Source organism: Prunus avium, chromosome 7 (genome assembly GCF_965620075.1).
Source record: "Prunus avium chromosome 7, drPruAviu1.hap1.1, whole genome shotgun sequence".
Classification (NCBI taxonomy): domain Eukaryota; kingdom Viridiplantae; phylum Streptophyta; class Magnoliopsida; order Rosales; family Rosaceae; genus Prunus; species Prunus avium.
The window spans coordinates 23454904-23470309 of NC_142290.1; the positions used below are offsets into that span (position 1 = coordinate 23454904).

Genomic DNA, 15406 nt, shown 5'->3' on the forward strand with positions numbered 1-15406 from the left:
GGATCAAGGGAAAAGAAAGACAAGGAAGTTTGAGGATCAAAGAATCTACGTTCGAATATTCCCCGTGCGAAATTTTGCCAAACAAAGGTGTCCCATTGTGTCGTATGAACCCCTTTTGCTAAAATTCCAATTAAACTATATGAATTTGCATTGAACATAATGGTCTAATATAAGAGAGTTATTTGCATTAACAGTGCCCTGAGATTTTTGGTGTTTTTGGATTACCCACTGAGCTTTCAAAAATTATACGAACACCCCCAAAGGTTTCAAATTGTTTTCACAAAACCCCTTTTCAAATTGTTTCAAATTGTTTTTACAAAACCCTTTTCACTGAACCCTTTTCATTTATTGTTCGTCCAAAAAATGATGATTTTATAAAGAAGAAAACTTATGCAAATGACAAAATTAACCTCAATAAAGGTTTTTGCAATCTAATCTTAAAGGCTAACTTCGTCAATTGGAGAACTTATTTATATAAAATCATCAATCTTTGGACGAAAAAATAATGGAAAGGGGTTTTGTTAAAACAATTTTAAACCTTAGCGGATGTTTGATGAGAGTCTTAAATTACATCTTTTTAATATTATTTTGGAGATTTTATGATATAATTTTGGCTTAATAAATAAAATTTCACTTGTTATTACATTTTTTTCTCACCAATTGAATTTATGAATTTTATGTATTAATTTGGTGAACTTATTAGGTGAATTTATCTTTGTAGGAAGTTGGAAAGCCAAAAGATGAAGATATATATTTGTCTAAGTTCAAGCCAAGTGTGACGAGAATTGCTGGCGGATTTTATTGAAGAATTGATTGTGAGATTATTGTGATTATAAAGGGAAGTAAAGAGGGAGAAGAGAAGACAAAACCGTTGAAGCTAAATAGCCTATTTCATGTCATTCATAGCCATTTAACGCCCACTACCTCACCGTTATTTCTTTTCCACTAACTCTCCACCATCAACACATGTTTAATCCAATTAATCCCTCACTTAAACCCTTCATTACCCACTGAATGTATTAACTTTCCACTCACCTCATTGACTACTATAAATCACCCATCAACTTATTTGGCAAGGAGACCACTACAACAGATTTCTTTATCCATTTCATTCAAAATTTAGTTATGTTTTCCTTTGTAATGAGTTGCTAGAACTCTAGCTAAGGCTAAAGGGAATGTCTTTGAGTAAGTTTGTGAATTGTTCTTTAATCCAATATACGGTATGAATTGCTAAATTCTTTTATTTTTGGTTGTTCAATATTTTCATATCCTTTTTTTTTTTTTTTTTGGTCTGAACCATGAGGTGGTCCTGGATGGGCCCCAACTATGAGTGGCACCTTTAAGCCTTAACCACAACCCAGACTAATCCCCACTCACACCGGGTCGGCCCGTAAGGGGTAAAGTGTTGGCCAAAGTGGTGACTCCGTACCTGGTGGATGAATCATGACCGTGTGATATCCTTTTATTTTGATTGATGTTAAGTGCTACTATCTTTTCATGAGTTCAATTATAATTTTCTCGTTGTTAAGAACTGACTTAGCATGCTTTTAAATTAAAAGAGTAGATATTAAGTAATTCCATTTTCTGAACAATCATTAATAAAAGAAAACATTGAAAAATTAAATTGGTTTTAATTTCTTTATCTTAAGGTTAAAGTTTCTCAATGATAATTTTAATCGAGTTATAATTTGGATTCAAGAGCATGAAACATATTTTGCTTAAAGAATTGAACCTTGATGCCTTAGCATTTCCATTATTGATATTTCATTTTTAAACTCAATCTCTACAACAATCAAATCAAATTACTTTTCCATTTTGCTTGTCACTTTTATTTTGGTATGTTTAATTATTTCCTTGTGTGCAGATATTTGCCTACCCTACTCCTTGAGGATACGATACTTGGACTTCCAAGATTATTACTACATGTGACTACTTGCACTTGGATAGACGCAACAATGTTCATGTAATTTTTGAAACCTTAAGGGTTTTCTGAAGACACCGAAAACCTCAGATGGTGTTAGTGTAAATAAATCAATATAAGAAGAGAAAAAAATTAATTAAAAATAATTTAAGCAATAAAATAAAATAAAATTCTCTCATGTTGTTCTAATATAACTTTCTCTTCCCCCTTTCACAAAAAAAAAAAAAAAAAAAAAAAAACCCTCTCCTCCTACTTTTTTTTTTTCCTTATCTAAAAATAATGACCGTCTCACACGCATAGCATATGTATGATTTCTAGTTCTAGTTAAAGGATATAAATATTCCTAAGGTGTTTTACCAAAATGTGATTTTCTATTGGCACTCAAAATTTAACTTCATACATTCAACATGCACTCAAGATTTGGACATTTTACCCACCTAATTATAGGGACTGTAGCTCGAATGGTTAAGAGTAGGTAGCCTTGCACTTTGAGAACATATGTTCGAATCCCCCCTCCCCCAATTTCACATGTATATATATAAACTTTTACTTTTACTTTCATACTTTCATGCAATATGTGGCAATTTTTTAGTGGAAGTATCATCAACGGATGTGGTAATATTGTACCACACATTAATTTATCTAACACTACCATTATGAATAGACGACACTAGGGGTGGGCTCGGTGTGATTTCGTTAGTGTTGAGCCAAAATCATCCACCAAACCGAACCCCTTCATGGGGTGATTTCCAACGCTGACGCCAAACCAACACCATAAAAAACGGAGGCCCTCGATTAATTGGAACCAACAGTTCGGTGTGGTTTGGTTTCGGTGTCACACCTAGCGAAGTGGCTTCTATGGCCTCCAAATCTGCGCACAGCTGCAATGGAGGTAAAGGAGAAAAGTGGTGGTGGCGATCAGTTTGGTTTGTCTGGTTTCTTGGATTTCGGTCTGATTGCCCACCCACACTAAACAAATGATAGATCAATTAAAAAATGTTTTCTCATTTGTCTCAAAATCGTCGTGTACATGCTTTAAAAGTTCTTACTCAAAATCATTATCACTCAATTGAATCAAGTCTAGGTTCGATTAATAGCTGAGCTAGAAATAGCTTGGTGCCTATCATGACATCACTAATGGACCTGATTTTGGTTCATAAATGCAACATGTCACCAATGATCTATACAAAATATAAAAGTCTAGTTATGGTTCCAATATCATGGGTGTGGATGGTAGGTAGATTTTTCGACCAAACTATATTTTTTCAGCTCCTACCTTAAGGAGTGAAGATAGAGTTGAAGATGAGGAAACAAAATTGCAGTGGAAATTTCAAAACTTTTTCCGCAAGTCAAGTTTCTTTTGGGTGATAGAAAGTGTTGGAAATATTTAATAATTATATTTATAATATTCAGATAAAAATCAATTAAATAAAATCAATACCCAAAACACATCAATCATACATAATAATTAATACATTAAATACATAGGCAAAGGGTTAGGAACATCTGGCATGTGATGTCAAGAAAGGCAAGTAGCCGTTGTCCTAAAGCCGTAGACGCCTCCCCACATGCAGGTTATATAGGTCGTCTACAACTCCAAGATAAAACCCTTGAAACTCATAGGATGTCTGATCCGTTAAGCACAATCACGGTAGACAGGGTGCTAAGGGTTTATCGGATTGCCCGTTAGATTGATGAGAGAAAGAAAGGACTATAGGAAAACATAAGACTGGAATACATGAGGAGAAGGAATAGAACGTACACTGGTTTGTCAAGAGTTTCTATTTTATAGAACTCTATGTACCTCTTTAGTGAGAGATATGACTTTAAACTTAACCCTTTATTTAAAAGGTTATGACTATAAATTTAAAACCTAATAAGTTTTGAATCTTAATAAATAAATAATTATAAATAAGATAAATATCCAACAATCCCCCACAAGATTCAAAAGTTCATAGGATTATAAGAAAGAGGATTTTGGGCAACTTTTATATCGTGTAATGAGTGTAGGTGTCTTCTAGACTTGAACCTATACTTAGTGTAAACAACTTTATTATGAAGAAATCATAGTGAATTATGTTTTGAACTAGACCCCTTTTGGCCAGGCTACTAATTGCAACACACATGGCACCAATACGTAAACTTTTCGCGAGTTTCTGCTATTAATGGCCATGCACTTATCTTGATTCTCATGCGAAGTGCTAGAGAAAAACCCAATCCTCATAGTAGCGGCCTCATGACCACTCTCACTTAGGTGAGTTCTTCAAGAGCACATGTGACCTGCATAATGCAGAAGTATGCCCTCCTCGCACTACTACAAAAAACGAAATAGACGACGGGGATCCACCATTGTTGTAATGCTTTGAAAACCGTCGTTAAATCGACCGCCATCTTTTTGGGTGTCAAACTACGATGACTTTTCACCGTCGTTGTTTATCTGTAAAGACGACGGTTTTTAAAGAAAATCGTCGTTGTTTAGAGGTAAAGATCATTAATTATAGGAGGAAAGACGACGGTTTTATTAAAAACCATCGTGTATTGTAGGTTAAGATGACGGTTTTTATGAAAACCGTCGTGTATTGTAGGTTAAGATGACGGTTTTTTATGAAAACCGTTATCTTTACATATAATAGACGACTCTTTTTATAAAAACCGTCGTTAATTATCTGTAAAGACCATGATTTATTATGAAAACCGTCGTCTAATAAGTTCCCAAATTGCTACAGTTTAGTTCTTTTTGATTTCATATGATGCTATACAACAATTTTAACTGGAAAACCAACCATAATTCTTTCATAAAACTTGAAGATTCAATAGTTATTACATAGTTAACCAATCTTTATTCTACAACAAACATAATTCCTACCAATTAAGTAGTACAATCTTTTCCTAACAAGACCTACGTACTCCTAATCCAAGCCTTCCTCATCCAAACAGACAAATGATGCACAACTGAAGTCTCCTCCATCATCCCTGTAAATAAATCAAAATGACAAAGAGAGAAAAAAAGCTAAGATTATAAACATATAAAATTAGGTGGAAGAGAAATTTTACCATTGGACCATATTTCCATAGAAAACTTGTAAAATGAGCATAAAATAGACCATCGAGAACCTGCAAAAGGAAAAATATATAAAGAAAATGATGGTGAAAAGAGAAGGTAACAAATTTTCAACAACAAAAAAAACATACGACTCACATAGAAAACCTGCAAAAGAAAAAGTTATAAATCTGTAAGCTTCCTCCTCATCTCCTGAGAACCAAATCAGAAAATCTAAAAAGAAATCAGAAATAAAAAAAAATATGTAAACAAACCAGACAAATCAAGAGAGACAGAAAATCTGAAATCAGAGAGACAAAGAACATACCAGAAACGCAAAGAGACTAATCCAAAATTCACTAGCAAGATATAGAAGGGTATTGAGAGATTAGGTCACTTTCAAATCAAACCTTTCATGAGGGTGTTTTAGAGAGCTCAGGAGGGTTTCAAGGAGGAAGAAATAAGGTTTTCAGAGACGGGGGAAAATCTGAACATTTGTCGAGCGCGAATTCACTTAAGCGGCCTTTTTTTAGCGTGTTTTAAAAGACGACGCTTGTTAATGAGAGATAAGGTTTTCAAAGATGGGGGAAAATTTGAAAATTTGTCGAGCGCGAATTCACTTAAGTGGCCTTTTTTTAGTGTGTTTTAAAAGACGACGCTTTTTAAAAAAAATCGTCGTTTTTACATATAATAGATGACCCTTTTTTTAAAAAACCCATTGTCTTTACATATAATAGACGACCCTTTTATAAAAAAAAAAGTCATCTTTACTTCATAATAGACGACCCTTTTTAAAAAAAACCGTCATCTTCACATATAATAGATGACCCTTTTAAAAAAAAACTGTCATCTTTACTTCACAATAGACGACCATTCTTTAAAAAAAACCATCATCTTTACATATAATAGACGACAGTTCTTTCAAAACAACCATGTCTTTACCAAAAAAAGGACACTTGATTTTTAAAAGACGACGCTTGTCATACCTACTATCGTTGTTTTTTGGTCAGATTTTAACTCTGAAGAAATCCTTTTTAATAAGACGACACTTTTTTATTTGTGTGCATCGTTATAAAAAAATATTCAACAGTACCTCCGTTTTTTAGTTGTTTAAGTCACTTATCCACAACGGTTTTTTGTTACCGTCGTATTTTTAAACACAACGACGGTTTTTTCTTCTACCGTCGTTTTTTTCTGGTCGTCTTTTTCACTTTTTGTAGTAGTGTCGAAACTCATTTAGGGTTAATAATGTTTGATATATGCCATAGAAGCCAATATAAAAATGGAATATTCTAAGGATATAATATAATCAATATAATCAAAGGGACATGAATGTTACTCTAAGATACATAATCTACATAAAGCAACAAGTCCATGGATAAAGATATGAATAGAAAGCAGTTTAAAGAAGTTAGATTCACGAGACTTCCCCATCGTCCAAGTATCATATGCTAAAAGGCTCCTGGTCATGGGATCACCAATTGGACAATGGTGAGCCGTGAAAACTGGTGCATGCTATGTCTGCTAAATCATGAGGATGACTAGTCTCGAGTAATTCATGTAGAGACATTGAGACAAGAGTGTAGGTGGTTTATAGAGATGGAGTTCACTAAAAGCGATCAACTCAAGAATTCTTGTATGAAAGTCTTACTCACAAGTGTCAAACAAGGAATTCTAAGTTATGATAATGCAAATTAGTCCTTAGACCTGAGACATCATAGTTGTCTTGTGCATGGGTTGTTTATTTTTTAGAACACTATACAGTCGTATCAAGATGATCTGACTTAACATATGCACAAAGGCAAGTGAATGTACAACAAGGAATCTCTACTCTAAGTAAGAAGAGAGAATACTCTAAAGATATGGTTCATTGAATTTTTAGCCAAAGTACAGGATGAGAATTGAAACAAGAACGTATGCAATTACATCCAAGTGAATCATATAACCTAAAAATGTCATGTTAGGGAATTGACACAAGTTAACCATATCCCAAGATACACAATAGAGAGTATTGCAATAGAGAAGGATCAAATTGCATTGTAATCACAAACTGACTAGGTTTTCAAAATGAATTCTATTTAGCTTGGGTGTCATATTGCTAGGTGTCACTCATGGTTTGTGGAATCCTGTGAAGACTAATAACAATTAGCTTTCGCCAATAGGGAGAACTGTATAAAAATATACAATGCACATTTGGTTTAGAAGTAACCATTCTTACCCATGGCCTCGCTAATTAGTACATATAAGATCGCACACCGAAAGGTATGGATTGAGAAATGAAAAGAGAATAAATGATTTTGCAGGCTCGATCAAAGTCAATGTCAAAAGTCAAAGTCAAAGGTCAAAACATTGAGCCGAGACTTGACATGGTCAACATAAGGTTGACTAGGACCAACACTTGTTAGACAAGATAGTGATTTAATTTATTAGGTCATTAAATCAATTAAAGTAATTAGATTAGTTTAATGAATTAATTAAAGTTATGGAACTTTAGTTTTAGTCCTATATGACTTAAATATTTGTAGAAATGGACCTCATGGACTTAGGCATAGTATCACACATTAAGGGCTCGTTTGGTACACCTCCCAAACGTGGGCTGGATTAGATTAAAATTAGGCCCATGTTTGGTTCACCTACTTCTAGTTTTAAATAGGGACAACTAATGTTGGGCCCACCAAAAACACCTCCTTAGGTGTTCTTAGTGAAGCCTGTGTGGAAGGAGGGTACAAGTAGTATGCTCACTAATTAGAGCGTTCACGTGTTTTCATCGCGTGTTTTTGTCTTGAGCTTCCCAAGCGAATTGAAGTCAGTTTTTAGTGCTTCTCAACATGTCATCACTCTCTTTATCTCCGAATCTTCCTATTCTCTCAAATTGATTGAATATTGTACTCAATCTTCCCCTTCTCTCTACTTTATGGTATGAATTTTTTCTGCAGATGTTTTGAGATTTTCCTCTATTTTTATTTTTAGGTTTTCTACCAATTTTTTTTTATTCTGGAATATTTCTTTCTTTGGCTCCTTCTTGAGATCTTTTCTTTGTTCTTTTGAGTGAGATTATTAATAGTGGCTGTGTTTTTCGTATTATAATGGCTAGATCTACTAGTTCAAGAATTGGGTTATGTGAAGAATTGAAAATTTTCCATGAGGTGAAAATTTTATAATAAATAGGTTAGAGAACAAAGTAAGAATGGAATAACAAACATATGCAAGGTTTTTAGAAGAAAAAAAAATTTGGGGTTTTTAATGTGGAGTAGAAATGGGGTCTTTGCTTTTGTAGTGAAATGGAGAGCATTGGGGAAGAGGTATTAGGAATGCATGAAGAAAAGACATATGTCAAAGCTTTGGTGTGTATTTTTTGACCCAAATAGTTGATAACTCATAACCAAAACAGAGCTTTGACATATTTCTTTTTTGCCTCATGCCTCTAGGCTTTACATCCTTTATTGTTAGCAATGGGTGGTTTCTCTTTTTAAAGTTTTTCTACTCATTTTTCTGCAATTCTTTCGATTTTTCTATAGGTTCTTTGCTATGGGTTATTATTTAGTGTAGGTTTTTTATGAAATTTATATGAGCATATTAATTGGATTGTATGAATGTTATAGGTTATGTCTTGGCTTTTATTTTTACGTTTTATATATACATTTTATTTTAATATCACAACTAGCTAAACCAAGATTGTTTTGTTTGTATAACAATTATTAGATATGGATCGAATAAAGATTTTGTTCATCTTATTGTTGGAGTTGTGGAATTTAGAGACAATGTGTGCTTGCACTATTCTTGTGTTGATGATGCTTAAATCTAGAAGGAGACATATTGAAAGACGCTCTTTGAATAATCGTTCATTGGTTAGACGTGAGACTCGTTTGCGTTATCTTGATAGTATAATAGGAAATAGTGATATAAAATGTGTCAACGAACTTAGAATAGATAGAAGGACTTTTGGTTTATTATGCGATTTACTTTGCCAAGATGGAAGGGTAAAAAATGATGGCTTGGTGTCTTTGGAGGAGCAAGTATGTGTGTTCTTACATGTACTTGCACATCATGTTAAGAACCACACTATTGGTAGTAGATTTTTTCGGTCAGGAGAGACCATTAGTAGGTATTTTAATTCCGTCTTGCAAGGAGTTTTGCGATTACAAGACATCCTACTAAAAGTCCCGGATCCTGTGCATGATAATTGTGAGAATTCTAGGTGGATAAGGTTTAAGGTATGATCCTAATGTCTAACTAGTGATTCTCTTGCTTTTGTGCAACTTAATGAAAGTAATAAGTTCTATTGTTTAGAATTGCTTGGGAGCATTAGATGAGACTTATATTAAAGTGCGTGTAGCTGAAATTGACAAGCCAAGATACCAAACAAGAAAAGGTGAAATTGCAACAAATGTGTTGGGTTTGTGTTCAAGAGATATGCAATTCATATTTGCGTTACCGGGTTGGGAGGGCTCCACATCGGACTCTAGGGTGCTTTGTGATGCCATAACTAGACCCAATGGGTTAAAGGTTCCCAATGGTAAGGCATTAGTTAATTTTAAATTTACAAGGCATATTTGATTTTGTATGTATACATGCACATACTAATAGGAATTTTCCTTTAGGTTATTAGGATATTATTACCTTGTAGATGGTGGTTACACAAACAGTGAATGATTCCTTGCACCCTATAGAGGAACAAGGTATCACTTATCCGAATGGAGAGATGGATACCCCTTCCAACCATGAGGAATATTTTAACATGAAGCATGCATCAGCGAGGAACGTTATAGAGCGTTGTTTTGGCTTGATAAAAGCTAGGTGGGGCATACTTAGGAGTCCATCTTTCTATCCAATAAAGACCCAATGTCGAATAATCACCGCTTGTTGCCTGATCTACATAATCTCATTAGGAGGGAAATGTCCATAGATCCAATAGAGCATGAAATAAATGAACTTGAAGATGGAGAAAACATGGTAGAAGGTGATATGCTTGGCACCATCGGACCATCTGACCAATGGACTGCAAAGAGGAATGATATGGCCTTGCAAATGTATAATGAGTGGAGAACAAATAGGCTGTGAAAAAAACCATTGTCATTTGTGTTGGAGTCTTGCAGACTACTTGTGTTTGTTTATGAGCTTTTGCTGTTTGTATTTTTTGTTAATTAGAAATTGAACTTTTTATCATTGTATTTGTTTAAGTCAAATTGATTTTCTATTTGTCTTTCTCTAGAAAAACTGAATAATGAATGCGTTATGTAATATGCAATATGAAAGTTGAATCTTGTGTTCATGATAATATTTATTAGTTATGTATGGATCCCTTTTTATATTGAAAAATATATATTTTTGTTTTGCCTCATTTATAAACATAGCATGGAATCTTGGTTGTATAAGAATGGAAAGTGGTACTGTTCACAATTATGAATCATCAGTGAAGAAAGGAACGAGGCGTAAATGGCTTCCATTTGAAGAAGATGCATTGTTAACTATCCTTGAGGATTTTGTTACTCGAGGTCATCGATGTGATACGGGTAGCTTCAAATCTGGTACATTGGTACAAATGGAAAAAGCTTTGGATGTCTTATGTCCCAATTCAAATATAAAGGCAAATCCACATATTGAGTCAAAGTTGAAGAAATGGAAAAAAACATATAGCATAATTTATGACATGTCGAATACTAGTGGGTTGGCATGGGTTGGCATGGAATGATGTCAAAAAGTGTATCGAAGTTGATAGTGATGATGCTTGGAAAACTTATGTGCATGTATGTGTTCAACCAAATTTCAAATTTCTACTTTCTTTGAGTTCATGGATGCATATGCTTTATTTTGTCTAATACATGTCTTGTTTAATCATAGCACAATAAGGAAGCAGAGAGATGGAGAAACAAATCTTTTCCAATTTATGACAAACTTGCTAACATATTTGGAAAGGACCGTGCTACTGGAAAAGGATCCAAGGTCCCAGTGGAGATGATGGAGGAGCCATTGCAGCTGAGAATGAATCTCCCATGTCCCAAGGTGGCAATCATTCTGAAAATAGTGAAAGATAGAATAAAAGAGGACTAAAAATTCAAGTGATGGAACTAACAAGATAGTACATGCATTGGAAAAATTATTTGTAGAATCTGGAAAAAGAATGCAAATGGTAACTGAGGTAATAGTGAAAGGTAATGAAGATCGTAGTGACATTGCCAAAACGCTCAAGGACATGGGTCTTTCTCCTATGGATCAAATTGATGCATTGACTCTCATTGCTTAATGACCATGCTAGAGGATGACAATGCTTCTATGGTGTCTTGGTTATGGATGACAATTGTGTCACAAACTACATATGGTCATGGTAACTTGTCTTAGTTTGTGAACACTAACATGTGTACTTTCTTTTGTAATTTTGGTGCTGGAAATCCACTATGGATAATCTTATTTTGTGAACGTTGTTGGATATGCACTATTGATCATCTTGTTTTGTGAACTTGGTGTTGTATGTGTGTAACAACCCAAACCTTAATTATTATTTAACTATTAATTTAATGAAGGAAAAGACTAAACTACCCTCGGAATGATTTATTAGGTTTTAAGTTGACTTTTTGACCAGGTAAGAATTTGGAAATTCCCCTTGCACCATTGCGTAGAGCGTGACGAAACGAGTCCGTAGACACGTAATGGGCTCAATCCCGAGACGTATTGAAGAAAATACGAGTATTTTACGCAAATGGACAAAATTGTAATTTTGGAAAATCAGATTTTTAAAATCTGATAATTACAATTTTGTCCATTTGCGTAAAATGAAACAACCTCTCCTGCTTAAACTTGAAATTTTCATAAGGGGGGTAGATTGTAACAACCCAAACCTTAATTATTATTTAATGAAGGAAAAGACTAAACTACCCTCGGAATGATTTATTAGGTTTTAAGTTGACTTTTTGATCGGGTAAGAATTTGGAAAATCCCCTTGTACCATTGCGTAGAGCGCGACGAAACGAGTCCGTAGACACGTAATGGGCTCAATTCCGAGACGTATTTTGAAGAAAATACGAGTATTTTACGCAAATGGACAAAATTGTAATTTTGGAAAATCAGATTTCCCTTTCTCCTCACTCTCTTCTTCCTCACGATCAGAACCCCTCCCCGCCTCCTTCTTGCTCCAGCCACCTCCAGCCGCCACCACATCACCCCGAACCGGTCAAGACTTGACCGGCGTTACCCCCGCAGCCCGTCCGACGTCTTCCCCGACCTCCAGCCGCCCTGGGTTCGCCGGAAACAGCTCGGATTTGGCTGGTTTTTCTCCGAATTTCAAGCCTCTCGTTCTCTCTCCTCCGGCCACCAAATCGGACGAATTAGGTATGATTTTTCGACTGATTTTCACATTCTAGCTGATAGCTGGGTAGGTTTTGAGAGATTTTGAGGTTTGAAGGGTTAATTTTCGGGTTAAGTTTGGTGGGCTCATATCCCACAGGTCCCATAACCCACAGGTCCCATATCAGAGTGGCGCAGCGGAAGCGTGGTGGGCCCATAACCCATAGGTCCCAGGATCGAAACCTGGCTTCGTTCGGGGTTCAAACGTTATCCGAATTGAGATCCGCGAAATCCTACGCGCTCGTGAGGACACGAGGATTATTCTAGGACCAAGAGTGGCTACTGTTACCTGGCCCACGCGCCGCCCACGCGCCGGTAGCGCGGGTGTACCTAACAATTTCTGGTGACCGGATTTTCTCCACAACGTCGGCCCAAACTCCTATCCTAGGTAATATACCCTATTTGGAACCACTTTTGTTCTTGGACTATGGCCAAAAAGTGGCCGGAAGTGGCTGAACTCGGCGACTCAAAACCGGCAGAAACTTAACTCGAAAATTAACCCTTCAAACCTCAAAATCTCTCAAAACCTACCCAGCCATCAGCTAGAACGTGAAAATCAGTCGAAAAACCATTCCTAATTCGTCCGATTTGGTGGCCGGAGGAGAGAGAATGAGAGGCTTGAAATTCAGAGAAAAACCAGCCAAATCCGAGCTGTTTCCGGCGAACCCAGGACTACTGGAGGTCGGGGAAGACGTCGGACGGGCTGCGGGGGTAACGCCGGTCAAGTCTTGACCGGTCTGGCGCGATGTGGTGGCGGCTGGAGGTGGCTGGGTGATCGGCTGGAGCAAGAAGGAGGCGGGGAGGGGTTCTGATCGTGAGGAACAAGAGAGTGAGGAGAGAGAGAAAGGGAAATCAGATTTAAAACATCTGATTTTCCAAAATTACAATTTTGTCCATTTGCGTAAAATACTCGTATTTTCTTCAATACGTCTCGGAATTGAGCCCATTACGTGTCTACGGACTCGTTTCGTCGCGCTCTACGCAATGGTACAAGGGGATTTTCCAAATTCTTACTCGGTAAAAAAGTCAACTTAAAACCTAATAAATCATTCCAAGGGTAGTTTAGTCTTTTTCTTCATTAAATTAATAGTTAAATAATAATTAAGGTTTGGGTTGTTACAATGTGCACCATTGATCATCTTATTTTGTGAACTTTGTGTTGGATATTTACCATAAATTAAGTAGAATTTATGTTATTAAAATTGGCTTGCTATGATGTTGGGATGGTTTGGAGCTTGTCTCACCATGTTTGAAGGAAGAAAGGAAGCATAAAACCAAGTGTAGAGGTCATGTGGCTAGTAGTTTGGCAATTGACAAACATATAGTTGGGAAATGTTCTCAAAATATAGGCACGTTCCCAAAGTTTTGGAAAATTTAATACTAATTTTTGGCTATGGAATTATAGTAAAAATAGTTTCTAATTAAAATATTATATCACCTTAAAGAAAATTTTAAAAAATTTAGTCCTAGTCCAAGCATACACCAAACACAGGATAATTGCCGAGTGGAGGGTCAGATATGGTACAAACAGTAGTCCCCCAAGTTGCCGATTGAGAAGCTTCTCGGTTGGGGACTTGAATGTGTATTCGGCATTCTGACCCGGACACAATGGTCCCATAATTGCCGATGGTGGTATGTAGTCCCCCAAGTGCCCAAGGGAGTGAGCTTGGATAGGAGACGGCATGATGTGCCGGTTGTTGCAAAGGGGCGAGTGAAAACTCATGAATATGCGGCTGCCGTTCGGCACGAGAGGTGAGTGAGAACTCATCAATGTGCGTCTGCCGTTCGGCACGAGAGGTGAGTGAGAACTCATCAATGTGCGCCTGCCGTTCGGCACGAGAGGTGAGTGAGAACTCGTCAATGTGCGCCTGCCGTTCGGCACGAGAGGTGAGTGAGAACTCATCAATGTGCGCCTGCCGTTGGTTAGTGGAGTTGTGCTCGAAGGTGGCTAGATCTGCCACGTTCGGGAAGTTGAAGCGTCTCCGAGGATTGGAAGCGTTGCAACTGACGTTTGGTCTCTCCCATGCATGCGTGACACGTGTCGGCATGGCTGTGAAGAGCCGCGTCGTTTCGTATCCCGATGCGTCGCTTCGCTTCCCGATGCTAAATCGGCCTTATAAATGTGAGGAGAAGACGAGAGTACAAATACTTGGAAATTTTGAGAGCAAAGAGAGCTTGTGAGAGGCGATTTCCGGCAACCGTGCTGAGGCTGAGCAGGCGATTTCCGGCAAGTTTGAACAAGGCGGAGGCGATTTCCGACGAACTTGAGCCACCGTGCAAACAAGGTATGTTGCCGTGTTTTCGTATTCCCATGGATCAAAGTGTTGAATTGCAAGAATTTATGTTTGAACAATGTATGAACAAGCATGAACACGCATGAACACGTATGAACGTAGTGTTTTTAGGAGGTAGAATAGGATTTGGATTCTAGCACAGCCCTTAGTGTACGTTCGTGTGTTGTTTGTAGATGTCAGATACCGAATCCGAGCGTAGGCGTAGTCCGAGGGCATTCGAGGATGAGTCGTCCTCGGGGAGTTCTGCCGAAGAGAGTGGGAGTTCTGAATCTGCGAGCTCTTCGAGCTGTGAGATAGTGGAGGGGGCAGGAGGGCGTGCCGAGGCTGGGGGTACTTCAACGAGGGTGCCTGGGGGTGATGAGCCTTCGACCTCGGGTCGTGAGGCCGATGGGGGTGGTGTCTCTGTTGCCGTTCCCGGGGAAGGGGTGCTGAGGGTCGTCAGGGGTAGGCAACGGATCCCGATGGCGAAGCCCACGGAACCTGTGTTCGGAGTAGATGACTTAGAGCCGAACACACTGACCGAATCCGAGTTGGCGAAGATTCGGTCGGAGTACAACATTCCGGAATCCGTAGGGATGCGAATTCCGGAGCCCTTAGAGTCGCTAAGTGACAATGACAAGGGGGTGGTCTTCTTCACAGATGTGTTTAAGCATGGCCTTCGGCTGCCGTTAAAGCATTCGGTGCAGAAGATCCTGGCGGCGATCGGTTATGCGCCAGGGCAGTATAACCCAAATTTTTGGATTACGCTGCTCGGGACGATCACGGCGTTCAGCTTGGCCGGTGAGGGGGAGCCAAGCTACGAACAGTTCG

General features: G+C 37.6%; 1 pseudogene; it reads left to right on the top strand.

Moving 5' to 3' along the window:
• The first annotated feature begins 10338 nt into the window (after positions 1–10338).
• Positions 10339–11205, top strand: LOC148293179 (uncharacterized; annotated as a pseudogene).
• The last annotated feature ends 4201 nt before the right edge of the window (positions 11206–15406 follow it).